General features: G+C 43.9%; 1 long non-coding RNA gene across 1 annotated transcript; it reads right to left on the bottom strand.

Moving 5' to 3' along the window:
- Window positions 1-5446: 5446 nt before the first annotated feature.
- On the bottom strand, window positions 5447-15244 carry LOC129381642 (uncharacterized). The gene is made up of 4 exons (XR_011890979.1): window positions 15116-15244; window positions 14616-14692; window positions 12200-12326; window positions 5447-7451 (listed from the first exon to the last, which is right to left on the bottom strand). It is a non-coding gene; the product is annotated as an uncharacterized lncRNA (long non-coding RNA).
- Between the last annotated feature and the right edge of the window lie 364 nt (window positions 15245-15608).

Raw genomic sequence — 15608 nt, 5'->3', positions numbered from 1 at the left:
TAAGAAATAGGTCTTGACACGCGAAACCCCTTAATTTTCTTTGATTACCAGAGGCTACGATTCTGCTGACTGCTGTGGCATTCTCTGGCTCAGTTGAAATGAAGCAGGTAGATCTTATCACCTGACGTGTATTGCTTGCTTTGTTCTATTCCCCACAAATTCCAGGGCTTTCTTCGCTGACCCCTTGCAATACAGAACTGCTACTGCTTCGCACTTGCCGCGGTTCTTCGGTAGCGAACGTTCATGCGCCGTGCAATGTCGTATCTCAGTCAGACCCCACACATTCGGGGGACAGTTTTGTGTGATTGCTTCAAAGTGGTCAATTGCGTTTCACGCCCAGCACGACGAGTGGTGCTGTCGTTAAACAAAATACGCTGCTGCCCACTCCGCACCGCATACATTTGTGCTTTGCATGCTTTAATCAAATGTGCATTAAAAAGAACGAAGTTCGAAACCTTTATAACAGTTGCGAGTAGGGAGCCACAACAAATACAGGGCGCGAGCAGAAACAAACCGACTCAACAGTCGAGTCAGTTCTCCTGTGCTCTCGCCGTGAGCGGATCCACGCTTCTGTTTTCGCCATCATTTGAATCACAAGCCATTTACATGTGCTTCCATTGCGTCACGAAAATATTTGCGCTACAAAAGCTTCCGCCGCTGCAAACACGTATGAATATGGAGAACAAATCGAGGAAACTTAACAAGTCGATGGTTTTCGAGCTTGTTATGCATGGTGTAGGTCTATGTATCTGTATCTGCTGTAGTTGTGCCAGTTGAAATTTCACAACACAGAGCTTACCAGGCAATTTTAACCCGCTGGTGGCTCAGACAACGTTATTTTAATGAAGTAAATTATGTCTGCTTTTATTCCGTAAGCAAGAGTGAAAAGTCTCGCCAACAAAGTGATTGCAGTGCAAGAGCACAAGTAGTCTCTCAGAAGGGTAGCAGTCAACATGCGCAATGTACTCACTTGATATAAAAAGCCCACATATGCTCATTAGGTGATACATACGCCGCAATGCAGTAATTGATTTCTTCTAGAAAATAGACAGGTGGGCTAGTTGGTACTGCATAACTTCAGGCAAAGCGCAAAAAGGCTCGTAGGACAACAGAAGTGAAGCGTTGTGTCTTTGTTCAATTCTGTAGCCCTACGTGCCTTTCTGCTCGTTGCCTCAAGTAACTTATTTCTTGCTACTACCAGATACCGGTTATATTTTTGGTTTTTCCAACCTTTCGGAAACGACACACCTGACAGTGTGTAGCCTTCGTAGAGGAATATGTGCTCCAAGTGCTAAATGGTAGGGCATTTACTACCGTGTTTAGTATATTCAGTGGTTTCAAAGTAAATCTGTAAATAAACAATGATATAATAAACAATGATCCCATGAGTAAATTTTTGATTCAATGTACGCAAGACTTTTCCCACTGCGTGACACTGACTAGCAAATGCTTTTTTAATGCAATATCTTACTTGAAAAGTAATGATAACAGTGTTTCTATATGTTTGCCACATTGTTGATGCTTGCTTACCCTGTTAAACACAGTTTATACACCCCTTGGTGAAAAAATAATTGGTTATCAAGAAAAAACGCACCGCTCCCAAAGTTGCCATTACGATGACCTCTCCGAATCTACAAAAATATATAATCCGATAAACCTTCGCATTCGAAACTTTCGCCACCATGCTCTTCAGCCTGGCACCGTGTCGAGTACTGTATGACCTACGTTTTTGATTAGATAATATTTTCCGTGTTTGGGTATCGACGAAGGATTCGTAGTGCTTTGTAGTGTTTCTTTCGCGTCTTGCTCCAATCCTCATTCCCCCAGGTCACAGTTTTTTTGCGTCTATTGTATTTTGTTTGTGGAACGACAAATTTTAACACCAAAGCTTCAAGGGCACCGTACGTATGACAGAGAAGCCGGTGTCGGCGTCGCTGTCCTGCGCCGGCGTCCCCATAACCAAAAATTCTCGTATGGTATAGAACATCCCGCGCGTAATGCGAAGACGTGCGATCCTTCTCCACCTGTGGCCAAGTACTTTTTATTCCGGTTTCAATTCCATTATTTAGCATTTCCTTAATTCAATTGGTCAGCAGAAGATTATAGGAAAGATTCCGGGCGTGTGCGTATGTTAGTCAGCAACAGCTGCCTTTCAATCCTTTCCCCTTTTTCTTCCTTGTTTTAATATGCTGAAAAGTTCTGCTATCGGCACCAAATGGGACGCAAATAGCGGAGTGCGTTCCGTGCGGAACACAAAAGTTTAGCGTGCACCTTTTGCCAGTCATCAGCATCGAGAGGTGGACACTTCTTGTTTGACCTCACCGGTCGATATTGCTGGCCCTTGACAGCGACATTTTGGCCTCTATTTTGTTTCTCTTTACTCTTAAAGTGAGAAAACTTAAAATCCCTGGGGTGGTGGTGAAATTTTACTGTAGAACCAGCACTTTACGATGGCCAGGTTTAAGCCTGCCATAAAGGGACGTCAAGAGCTTGGTTCTTTGCCGTCTCACGGGCGTGCTGGGTCGCCCAAGTTTGGTCGTCGAGGCTGAAGCTCCGCAGAGCCTCATGCAACCTCGACGAGAGGGTCATGGTGTTACTGTGTGTGTACTGTACTAGGCACTCCCACAGCATGTGCGGAAGTGTAGCCGGGGGAATACCACAGCACCAGCAGTTGAGGGTAGTGTAAACGTCTGGGAATATAAGGCGAAGGCAGGCGGGTGAAGGGTACATGTTTATTTGTAGCAGAGGCAAGGTGGTAGCCTTCGTCCGGCTGAATTTGGGGTGACGTAGGAGAAGGTTCGGCGAGTAAAGTCAATGGCCTTAGCAAGATCGTTATAGGTAGTCAGATTGTTTCTGGTGTCCAACTCGTCTCCAGTGACTCCAACGCGGTTGACTAGGCCTCGCGCAATGGAGTGGGTGACCTGGTGGAGATTGGGGAGGTGTTGGAGGACAGGGCCTGCATGGGCCGGGATGCATGTAAGGCAGATCACGCAGTATGTAGAGTGTGGTGCCTGGCAGAGGATGCGAAGAGCTAGGGGGAAAATACGGCCTTTGTAGAAGTTAGTGACGGCTGAGCGAGGGTCACACATGATGGTGTTACAGGTCGGATCTAGAGTGGCCAGGGTGATGCCCACTTTTTCAGCCGTCTTGCCTCCCTGGAATGAAAATTATTTACCGAACGTAAACGATAGATGCCCCGAACGAGCAAGTGACGTTACTTCACAATAATAAAATAATTCATCTACAGCAAGCACTGTGTAGTTTCTGCTGGACAGGTGAGCAGCTGGCACCACGTTAGAGCGGTCACTGTTTTCGCCCCAGAAAGTAATATGGATTGTCGCTGCTAGAATTTCCTTCTAGTACGAAAGGCCCTGCCGTCAATTTGCCTCGTCATCCACGTGGCACTGCTGCGTGAATTAGAAAAATCTTGCGCAAAGAATGGTCGTTTCCTATGCGTTTGCGGAGCCACATTTTTCTGCTAGACAATCATAATCTCTCCATATTATCAGAGGGACAATCATGAATGGAATGGCAAAATCTTGATATCTGAACCATGCAGGCGGGACCACATTTCTCAACGGTATGTTGTGGTACAAGTTTAATGCTTGGCAGACACAGCTGCCGTAGGAAGTAAATTTTTAAGATACGTGCACGCGTATCGCGGACAAGAGCAGGAATTTCTTGCGGCAATTAGAGCTGATAGTGCTTCGAAGTTGACTACGTGCGGGAAATCTGTACACCAGACTCAAGAAGTGAATCTACAGGCACATTTAGCGAGCATTGCTCAATGCGGTCGTTTTGCGGTAAGAACCAAACCATTGCCTCAGTAAACGCCCTCTTTGGTGAGACAGTTTTCGTAGTTAGCTCAGAGGACGAGCTTGCTCGGGTTGTATGGCAAGGTTCTGTATATTCATGTTGATTCATTGTAAGATGGCTAAAACAACAAAATACACCTCTTGAAAACGTTGTCCTTCCAGTAAACGTCGTGCTTATTGGCTCAATGACGCCTTTCACCTCCTTGTCAAATGATGCGCCTTTCCAGGAAGAGGCTACCTTTAAGCAAAGCATGCGTTCTCTGAAGTATATAAACTCAAATGAAGTTTTCCCTTTTTGGGCTGTGTGTGCCTCGAATAAGGGCGCCTTATTTCTATTCATGTTCTGCCACTAAAATTACTATGTTTAAAATTTAAGCTGAAGCCCTCCGCACCGTTGTAAGTTAAAGCTTGAAAGTATTTGGCGCCGCGAACGCACATACGGGTCGAGGGCGACAAAAGTGATCTTCTCTCAGGATTTGTTTTTACGGTAGTAGCAAATCTTTATCGGAAGCAGTCTACGTTGTTGTGCCTACACGCTGTTAAATATAAGTAATAGGAAAGAAAATTATGCTCATCCAGTACACAAGTTGGCATTGTGTAAGCACAGGTGTGTACATGGAGAAGTATAAGACTCCAATGACAGGTGTAAGGTTGGCTGTTTTTTTTTCTCGGTTCATGCTTGTGCTCGTGGCGTAATGGAAACTGCACTGCGCATGCGTGCGAAGCGACGTCAAGCACGCGCGCATGCGGTAACACAGCAGCAGCTGCAATCAACAACAATGTCCGGGATGGTTCGCCTAAAAAGCTTCACTTTAAAAACAAAAAGACCACAATTGCATGGACTCACCCTGAACTGTCTTTCGATGTGGTTTAGTCTACGTGAATGCCTACTTGGCCAGTGCTTGGACTTATAAAACTGCTCCTGGACATGTGAGATGCGTTTTTCATGTTTCTGTGTTTATCCATGTCCTACGCTACGAATGAAGAACACGTGAAATGCCGTGGACGATGAAGCCAGGCTGCTATCCTAGGGAGGTTTATATATCCGACGTAAATCACTTGCTTCGAAACCTCAGATGAGGAAAAACTCTTTCAACTCTGCCATGTGCGGGTCGACGTGGCTGAATTAAGAGTTGATTTCTGCTCTGAAATCACGGTGCTCTCATTGAACTTAGGCCCACTCCTTAAGCATGACACTCGTGAATGTTTGTGAAAATGTAATTCGTGAAATGGTGTAAAAACGTATGCTGTGAAACGGCAGCTTTTCACAGTTTCATTTGTTAAACATAGCGGTTCTTGAGTAGGTTTCCGGCCAGCTTTTCAGATTTCCAAACAGTGATCCGCTAATGATCGGTGGATTCCTTGGCTTTTGCAGCCCACGTCGCTGCAGGTGACATGGGCACTCTCATTATGCCAGTTACTAGGGCCACCAGGTTCCTAGCCTTCTCGAGCAGAGGTCAAGTACTCGGGCGGTAGTCGTAGCCTGCGGCTATCTCCCTCGCCCCCTAACGACGTTCGCGTTTTTTCCATGGTAGGGTTTATTCTGTTTCCATGAAGCACCTCTACCAGATGTCACGTTGTAGTGACGGTGAACAACACAGAAGGACCGTGAGTCATGAAGGAATCTTTATTGGGCGTACCTCTGACCAACAAAACAAGTTACAGTCGGGCAGAACGATAGTGCCGGGCACATGAGTCGATCGTTGAACAAATGATTTGCGATTAGCGAGTATCGGCTATTCTCACTTTTTTTCGTAATACATTCCAGCCTTATCATTGGCGCTCGCGTGTATTCCAGAATGCACAACTGTATTCGCCTTACGCGTGCAATTTGATTACCAGACGCTCCACTATTGCAGAATGTTCTGATACATGCTGGTGTCTCACGCCCTGAGCTGTAGCCTAACATTTGTTATTCGGTGAGATGCGTACATTAAAAAAAAAAGTACGCGGGTCAATGATTAACTAAAAACTATCTGAGTTGTCCTATCATGGCTCGCAGGGACACGTTTGTCAGATCAGGCTAAAAATTCCCCTGCTGTAGTTAGAGCGCAGGGCAAGTCAAAAGAGACGACTTCCGAGTGAATAAGAAACTGCACTTGAAAACTGACGGAGGTTACACCTCAACACCACAATAATTTAAATATTGACTCTGGAAGAAGATGTATAGTTAGGTTCTAAATGATTTGAGTCGAATAAAGTCTCCGATTTGTCCGCAGTATGATAAAGAATAAAAATTTTCGGTAAGAATACAAGAGCCAAAGAGAGAACCAAAACATCACGCGCATTGAATAATTTGTAAGCGAAAGAAATTTTCCCATGGTTGTGTCCATATATTGTAAAAGCTGTCCCAGGAAGGCAGCAAGGCCGAAGGGCCTCAATTATTAGAGATTCGTTTTTAGTTGACAAGAACGCAGTGCCTCCTCTTTTAATGGGTTCCCCATGTGAAGTACTCCCTTCTAGTCACACTGCAGAATCCTCAAAGCACGGTTAGCTAAACCTTGATTACTAGTACACTGTAAAAACGCTTGCACAAAACTACACGATGTTTCAAGGATCCTGTGCGAACATTCAACCTTCTAGTTACGCAAACACAAAGCTGCAGCCCATTATGGTTTGTCTAGAAATGAGTTAGCTAAAGCTACGTGGGCGAACAAGATAGTTTTGCAAACAGTGAGCTCTACACAGGATCTGCAGTATACTTCGACATTGAAGCATGCCAAATTTTGGTGGAGACGACGTTTTGTCACGTAATTTATAAAAATCTAGCGGCCTCCTTTACGTCTCGCATTTCATTCAGCCCTTTTAAACATCAAAAGAAGCCCGTCTCGACACGATACGTTCGGTTAGTTTCTGGTCAGTGTGGGAGAATGTCAGCGTTAATTTCCTGCACGGCTTCATGGTCCCGTTCCTATGCAAAACACGTAGGCGATCTACTTCCCTTGTGCACTAGTCACACTGCCCTAGTCACACTGCACTTGTCACTGCCCACCCGTATGCGTCACGTGATCTGCAACCAGTTGAGCTGCATCTGTAAACGAAACTCCACACAATTGGCACCAAATATTCTTGCAGAGATGTGCGTCAAGATTTTCTTTCATTGCGAACCGAAATCCACACTGCTAGGACTCGTACGGCTATTTACCCTCGTGAATTCTTTTGCGGTGTCTGCTCAATGCTGAGTTATACTTAAAGGACTGATTACATATGTCGCAAATAAAAGGTCTATCATTACTGTGCGATATAACATGAACTTTAAGTTCCGCTTTGCTTTTGAATGCTTTAGTACAATTTTGGCAGATATGGGGTTTCAATCCTGTGTGAATCAGTTTATGCGTATGGAAACCGGTTTTGTGCGCGAACAATTTATGACATATTCCGCATATGTAGGGTCTTTCTCCTGTATGCGTGCGGTGATGTGCAGTTAGAGTAGCAGCGCTACCTAGCAATTTACCACATGTTTCGCATTTGTGGTTCGACTTGTTGACAGGCGATCGATCTCGTGCACTGAACATGGGCGCTGTGCCTCTCGTACGTTCGTTGGGTTGCCCGTGTGAGGCGTCCCGTCTGCTGGAAACCTTCCTGCTGTCACCGCAGGACAGTTGCTGCTCTCTTCCTCCGGTTTCAGTAGCATTCCTGCAAGGATATGGACAATTTAGCTCAAGATATGGTGGACTTTTTTGTGGGATGGCAAAAACAGATTTTGACCCAATCAGAGTTTGACAAAGTAAACGGTACCATAATGGTAAGGTCACTCGCTCAATTTGAGCGCTAAGTTCCTGCATTGATATTTAGCGCTCGATTTCGGCTCTAGATTGTCAGAAATTGAACACTGGGGCTTTCAGTGGCCTGTGATGCTGAACTGTAAATTAAGAACTTTTCTCGTTCGAGATTCAAGCATAACAGAAGCCTTGCATTATCTAATATATCATGTTAATACTACGTGAAGCAGGCGAAGGAGAGTAGAAATATCAGTGATGCTAAGTAAGACTAGCCGGTCTAAGTGTTAAAAATACAACTCAGTTTTCAACACGCTCACAAGGAGTATTTAGGCAACGGTCCAGAAGCGTGCCCTCGGAAGCGAGACATTTGGCATTGATAAAGACTGTTTTGCGTCGGCTAAAATACGTCTCCGTGTCATGGCGCAGCTCTTAACCAGCTATTACACTGGGTCCGTTGATCAGACACTTGCAAAAGCGGTCGTGATTTACCTCTGCTATGTGTCTCTCGCATAATGTTTGACTCCATATATCGCGAAAGGGAAACACGTGCAATGCTGCTCTCAGATTTCGCATTATGGGCTTTCCAAATTGCCCGTGAATTTTTCAGAGTCAAAGAGTACAACAGTTCGGCAGCATGTTACACTTCTAACACCTGAAGACACAGGCCTGCTGCACACGTGTTAATGTTTAAAGTTACACAATCTGACGGGTCTGACATAGTAAGCCACAGTACAAAGTATACGTTTGGCACTGTAGGTTGACCTCCTCTACGTCACATGAGAGAACCTAATGCAATACCTAAAGGTTGTTTCGTTTCTGTTTTCATTGAAACATTTTTTTCGCTGCTTGTTTCTTTGCTCAATGTTTCTTTTCTTCGTTCATTTACAGCCATTGCATCATTGCTTGCTTACTGAGGTATGAGACATTCCTGGTGATGATATTTCTCTCTCACTGCACTAGAGCCGCATTTTCCGGGTATACGCCATTGCAATTAGTCAGTTGAATCTTTCGCTTTAAGAAAAAGGCGAACTATTCGCTTTATTTCTGGCCTGGACTGACTGCCCGTCGGACATCACGTCTTAACTGAAGTCCCACATGACGAATACGAAGAAAAACTGCTGTGTGCATATTTTACTGCAGTGTTTGTATGGAGTCCTTTGGTATTTGTCTTCATCACAAGAACAACACACACAGTGATTTCCCCCCACACGTAGCAAGCGCATATACGTCAAATAATTTAGTGCTTTATGTACACAGGATGAAATATGCTGCCGAAGAAGTTAGTATTCTCTTTATTTTCTCGATAACATAATGAACGCTGCAAGCGTCGAGTTAAGGCACTGCTGGCACGACATCTTTTCAACCGTTTGGTGAAGCAAAATATAATGGGCAGTAGGGTAGAGACAGCGCGCTTGGTGTATGTCTTTTGTAAAGCCAGTAGGTCGTTTGAAATGTCTACGCTAAGCCCTAGATTAACATTGGTCGCTATTCTTGCGGTGATGTGCTTTGATTTATTCTTGTTGCCCATATTGACGTGACTCATGAGATGTTATGGTTTGGTTGCAGTCGTGTTGTGTTACATTGTACGTCATTTCTAGTTATGCAAGCTTCGCCGGCATTAAGACCGGATTTCATGAAGAAATAAGAACTATGAAACATTCAAATTTCGTGTGATAGGGGCAGGTAAATTCCGGTAAAGGTATACATCATAACTTTTATATAAGTTTTCAACTGCGAAAAATTATGAAATCGCTAAGCTTAAATAGAATAGAATCTTACAATTTAGAAAGTTAACTACACGAAAAAAATATATATCGCAGTTTTATTAGCTGCATCTATTGGAGCATCCCAAGCGGACAACTTTCTTTATATTTATTTGCGATTTGCTTGAAATCGGTACAATGTGTCCGAGGACTGGCAAGTGAGCTACCCATAAGACAGTAAATTTCAGTCAGCCGTGTAATCCATTTTGAGCCCTCTAAATATGTTATTCGCGGCAGTTGATTGAATCGTGGCGCTCTTTTTGTTTCTGAGTTATAAAGAAATAAGTTTAGTAGAGTAGTTTGCTGGGCCAGTTGGTGCATGGTGAACGTATGATGGTTTCCAGCAAGTACGGACGCGAGCACAAGAAGTAGAAACAGACAGGACAACGCTGGACTTGCACTAAGCTTGCACTGACCAAATATTACTGGCCAAATATTAACTGGTATTTAGACAATATGCTGTCGGCGTAAACAAAAACCTTTACCTCAGGGTCGACTACCTAGGTACATTTGGAGAGAAATGCATGTGCTCGGCAACACCCTGTACGAATATTGAAGCTTGTGGAATTAAAAAAAAATTCATAATATTGGGACCGAAGCTGTTGTATTTTAGATTCGTCATATACTTAAGAAGGCGTTGAGAAACTCAAGGAACAAAGTTACATCTTTGTGAACGTATAATGGTTTCCAGCAAGTACGGACGCGAGCACAAGAAGTAGAAACAGACAGGACAACGCTGGACCTACAATTGAAGTTTTTTGTGAAAGCATTCCCCAAATCACCGCCAACATGTGTATACACCCAAGAACAATAACAACGTTTGTAGTGAATTATCAAAAAAAGTTATACACGTACACAAAAGCGAAATCGCATCCCTTCCCGACAAAGGCAACAACAGGTGGATTGATATGATATGCTTAGAAATTGCAATTCTTTATCATTGATATGAAACGAAAGTTCACTCACACATGTATGCCCGTCCAACTTTTTCATGTGGAACGCTTCGTTAATTTCTCTTTCCAGTTTGACGCGCTCTCTCCCCACTATTGATACACTATCAAAAACAGGTCGGCATTCGTGCTTTTTGCAATGGAATGGCAAGTTCCCTCCTGTACCTTTAGGTAGGAAATAGCGATGCTCACGCATGCGGTCATTAATGCAATGACCTGTCTGGCCGATATAGGACAGTCCGCATGAGAGAGGTATGCGATAGAGAACAGAAGATGCACAGTTTTTGCGAAAAAAAGTGGTGTGCTTTTTCCACCGCCACTAGTCGCATCTTTCTTCTCTCCTGTGAAGCTTTTGCGCAACCAAACCAGTTTTCCACCCTCTCGAGATTATGAGACAAGCCATGCAAATACGGCATCACTACCACCTTCTTTCTTTTTGAAGGTTCATTGTTGTACGCGCTTTCCACGGTTTTCTTTTTGTGTACTTTCTAACACAGCCATCAAAAGTGAGACCGGGTACCCTGCCGACACTAATCTCGCCTTCTGGGTGTCATACTAGCTAGTTTTCGCCGCCGAGCAAACTGGTTAGGTTGTGCAAAAGCATCAGAGGGGAGAAGAAAGATGCGACTAGTGGCTGGTAAAAAAGCTCATCACTTATTTTCACAAGAACTTTGCATTTTCGGTTGTGTATCGCATACCTCTCTCATGCGGACAGTGCTGTATTGACCAGACAGGTCATTTCCATAATGACCGCATGCATGAGCCTCGCTATTTGCTACATACAGGTACAGGAGAGAACTTGCCATTGCATTGCAAAAAGCACGAATGCCGACCTTTTTTCATATTGTATCGATAGTGGGTAGAGAGCGCAGCAAACTGGAAAGAGAAATTAGCGAAGCGTTCCACATGAAAAAGTTGGGCGCGCATACTTGTGCCAGTGAACCTTCTGTTCATCTCAATGATAAAGAACTGCAATTTCGAAATTTATCATGTCAATCCACGTGTTGTTGCCTTTGTCGGGGAGGGGTGTGACTTCGCTTTTGTGCACGTGTAGAGCTTTTCTAGATAATTGACTACAAACCTTGTTATTTTTCTTGGGTGTATACGCATGCGTGGCAGTGATTTGGGGAATGTCTTCCCAAAAAACTTCTATTGTAGGTTCAGCTTTGTCCTGTCTGTTTCTACTTGTTGTGCTCGCGTCCGTACTTGCTGGAAACCATTATACGTTCACAAAGATGTAACGTTGTTCCTTGAGTTTCTCAACGCCTTCTTAAGTATATGACGAATCTAAAATGCAACAGCTTCGGTTCCGATATTATGAATTTTTTTTTAATTCCACAAGCTTCAATACTCGTACAGGGTGTTGCCGAGCACATGCATTTCTCTCCAAATGTACCTAGGTAGTCGACCCTGAGGTAAAGGTTTTTGTTTACGCGGACAGCATATTGTCTAAACACCAGTTATTTGGCATATAAGTCATCGGGACTTTTAGCCCTCGTGCAAGTGCGTCAGTGCAAGCCGAATTCTTGCAGTAATTTTACGGTAAAACAGGTAAAGCCTGTTTCATTTTATTAGCCTCGACTTGGATGAGCATCTTCCCTTCATAATCTTTACATATTCCATAATGGGGAGCAAAACTGCAAGTGTACCGCACATTGCGGCATCTTAACAGGATGGAAAAGCGGGCGAGCCTGTATAGCTTTGTGCTTGACGCACCGGGTGTGCACACTTCCGTGTGGTGTCCGCTCGCGCGTTTGGAACCGTGAAGTTAGTCAAGGCCAGCCGCTCCGGCCGTACGCTCAAAACTGCTGATGCAGTACCTGTTTCAGCCATCAGAGCTAGCCCTCCCAAGGAAACATTACCGAGTAGAGGCATGATTGTTACACGGGTAGCCATCGCTGTCGTCTCCGAGTCGCTTTGCAATGGAACTTTGCTAAATGTGAACTTACATGGCGCCATCTTCAAAACTGGCTGATGCTTCCTCCATGCCAGCGCGGCTTGTGCTGGGCCTTGCGTGATCGATGTTGCCGATAAACCCCAGGTGCTGGTAACTTGTGCTGCCATTTTCAGTGACACCTTTATGGCATAAAAGTATAGTAAAGGTGTTTATTCGCCGTTGTGCAAGGACAATTCATGGGAATGAATTTTCCACGCTTATGGAGCAAGGCAAGAAGCTTGTAGTGGTCGAGAATCTTTACTGCTGTGCTTCCATACGCAGTGCTTTATCTATGTCTTGAATGCATGCAAGAAGTTCGTGGTGATGGGTAAACCGTACACGATCAAGATTGTGTGGTGTTGGATTATTCTGACGCTTATCACGCTTTATCTCACCACGGGCAGAACACGAGTGTGGTAAAAGTGAAAAACTACATCTCGGTCCCTGGTGCGTGAAAACCTTGACCCAATATTTGCTGTGCTATCCAGTAATAAGCACATTAGATGCCTCACGAAGTTCTTACTTAGTCTTCATTATCTTTTACGAGCAGCAGGCATAGCCCGACGCCGACGATGACGATGCAAAAGTGAGAGGACGCATTTCTACCGAGGGATTTAACATTGTTGTTTCGCATATGCCCTTAATTTATTGGCCTTTTATGACGCAGGTGCGTAATCAAAATACGTACTCGTCTTTCAGAAAGTGGTTATCCAAACCCCTTTTGGTGCGTCTTGTATAGTGAAGCACATAAGTACCGGTTGTAAGCACTGTAGGTTTCCCTGCTCATTACGAGCTCTAAAACGGCTGTCTTTAACAATGTTCCTGTTTAGGTCATCAATAGACTATAGAACAGCTTTCAAAAAGATAACTTACTGCGCATATATAAGAGTCGTATTGCAGAAAATGCATTAGCTTGGATGGAAATGCGGAAGTGTTAATTCACGGGGTATATGTAACTAAACTATGCAACGGAAAGCCTCGAAGGACGTTAAAAGTGTTGACTGTATGGATGGCGCTGCAAGTATCGTAGCTAGGTGCACGTATTTTATATAACGGCGCAGCAATTGCGTGAAACTGAAAGGAACACGCGAGAGACCTAAGAGGCCGAAATAACGCCATAAAACTCTCAGGATGACCATCTACGCTACTGCAATTAGCAATTAGCAACTTTTGTTTACAATATGAAGGGGGGAGGTTTGAGCTGGCTAAGAATGTTTATGGCATTATTGCACCCACATGTCTTAGTACCTATACCTTCGTACGCCTAAGAAAACATTAAACGCGGATTCCCAACCACCGGAACTAAACGTTCTAGTTGCATCTTTGACATCGAATGAACTACAGTGTGTTAGCAAAGCGTAAATTAAAGAACTCATTTTTATTGTCTGGAATTCTCAACTTTATTAATCGCACGATTGAAGTCGCACCGTTCGTGGCGTCTGCGAAATAGGTTGTGCGGATACTGGTAGTACGAATAATGGATGATGTACCCAAGGAAAGCTAATCACCTTACAAAAAACGTCCATTCAATTGGGAAGACCGGTATTTTAGCAAGGAGTAGATTTTCTTCTTAACGAAGCTTTACAATTTTGAAGTAGTGGCCCACTGATTGTAAGTCGTTCGGTAAAGTGATTGTTACTCTGTCAATAGGAATAGTGTTTACGCTCCAGAAGCCCATAGCAGAGATATTTGGTAAAGATTTAAGAATAAAGATGCATTGCATTTTTATTATATATTTAGTATTGCTTATGCTGCGGCTGTGGCTTGCTTCGTATGAAAGAACGAAGAGCTTCAATATAAGCTGTTTTGGGGTGCCCCAGATTTTTCGCTGTAACGTCTACATTCGAACGCAGCGGGATACGTCTGCTGCTCGTAACATGCTATTCATGAGCAATTTTCACACCCTGCCTAAAAAGTACCAGTGCTCTTAAAACATTCGAAACGCCTAAATTATTGCACATCACCCACGGTATTCGGATCAAAGCTCTTGCTTTGTAAACCGGCGTGATTGGTTTAAGGGAAACATTGCCATGATGTTAGTAGGTCAAACGCACTGAGATTCATTTTGGCAAATAAAATTGTAGACCAATAGTCATGCTATGATTCAATTTACGAGCTACTTATTCGTTGCATTGAATGTACAGTATCGGCTTCTGCCCTCATCATCTAGGAGCGTGCTTTATTGGCGCCCCGATACAAGAACACATTCATTCAAAAACTTCTACGGCATAGGTTATGTATGAATTTGGATATATTCAGATAAGCACACATTTCTTACTAAGGACCGTTATAAGCCGGTTCATGCGGAAACCGTCTTGGCTGCGCTGGTAAAATGCATCTTTATACGCAATAAATGTACCGCTACCATTGTAACCGTAGGGACTATATGCCATGATTATGATATGGGCGAGTGACAATTGCCTGCGTACCGTCGACGTTGCAAGTCTCGTCCGTAGTGGGCGTGTGGTGTGTGTTCCCCGGGTAGCGCAAGGCGTCGTCGGAAATCCTACAAATAATAAAAAAAGTCATCAGACAGTTACTAGCTATGACAAGAAAAAAAGAGGTGAAATTTTATTTAATTTCTACCCGGGACTTCAAGCTATAGCACCCCACCGCGTGTGTGGAGTACAAGACTTATACGTCAATGAAAAGTATTTTCTTCTGTAAGTATACGCTCGCCACCTGTTCTGAAAAATCTTAGCCTGACCGCTAAGTAGATTATCTTGCGCTAAACGTGGCAATATTTTCGCACCGCCCTTGCGTAGACGCATCTTGATCTAGAGAATGCCTTCGATTTCAAAGCTCAAGCTGGCTGTAAAAAAGACCCATTTTAGGTGGGAACAAATACACACATGTTAAAGCCTATTATATGGGTCGTGTCTAAGGGTAACAGTATTCAATGAAAAAATTGACAAGTGGTAAAGCTCACATTCTGTAGGCGCCCCATGTAGATGAAGCGCCCTGGGTACCGCGACGGCTAGTACGCTGTGTTGCTTCGGCCTTCATGCTTAAGTCAAGAGGCATGCATTGGTTGCTGCTTTCTTCAGCCATGGCTGATGTTTCGATGTCCTATAACTGGCGTGGATTGTCGACTGCATGGTGAATCACCGCGCATGCGCGCTTAATGCCAAAGAAAAGAACGGAAACTAATAAAACTTTTGTCACTACGGTGTTTCGATTAAAACGATACCGCATATCTGGAAAAAAATGAGACGTTTGAGTCCGCCACTAGCTTGACCCTAATGCACAAATTTTCGAACGGCAGCAGAGGCGCCCCGATTACCCATGCTATCTATCCGCCAAATCATTTAATAAAGCTCACTTACTACGAAAAAAAGTACGGTTGTCGGATATTATCGCCACTTTTCTTTCATGCTTCTCACAAAGTGAAGTGCAAATTTTGCTGGGAAGAAATTGTTGCT

This window comes from Dermacentor andersoni, chromosome 11 (assembly GCF_023375885.2).
Source record: "Dermacentor andersoni chromosome 11, qqDerAnde1_hic_scaffold, whole genome shotgun sequence".
Lineage (NCBI taxonomy): Eukaryota > Metazoa > Arthropoda > Arachnida > Ixodida > Ixodidae > Dermacentor > Dermacentor andersoni.
The sequence above is the reverse complement of the archived record's forward strand: the minus strand, read 5'-3'. Positions and strand labels throughout refer to the sequence as shown.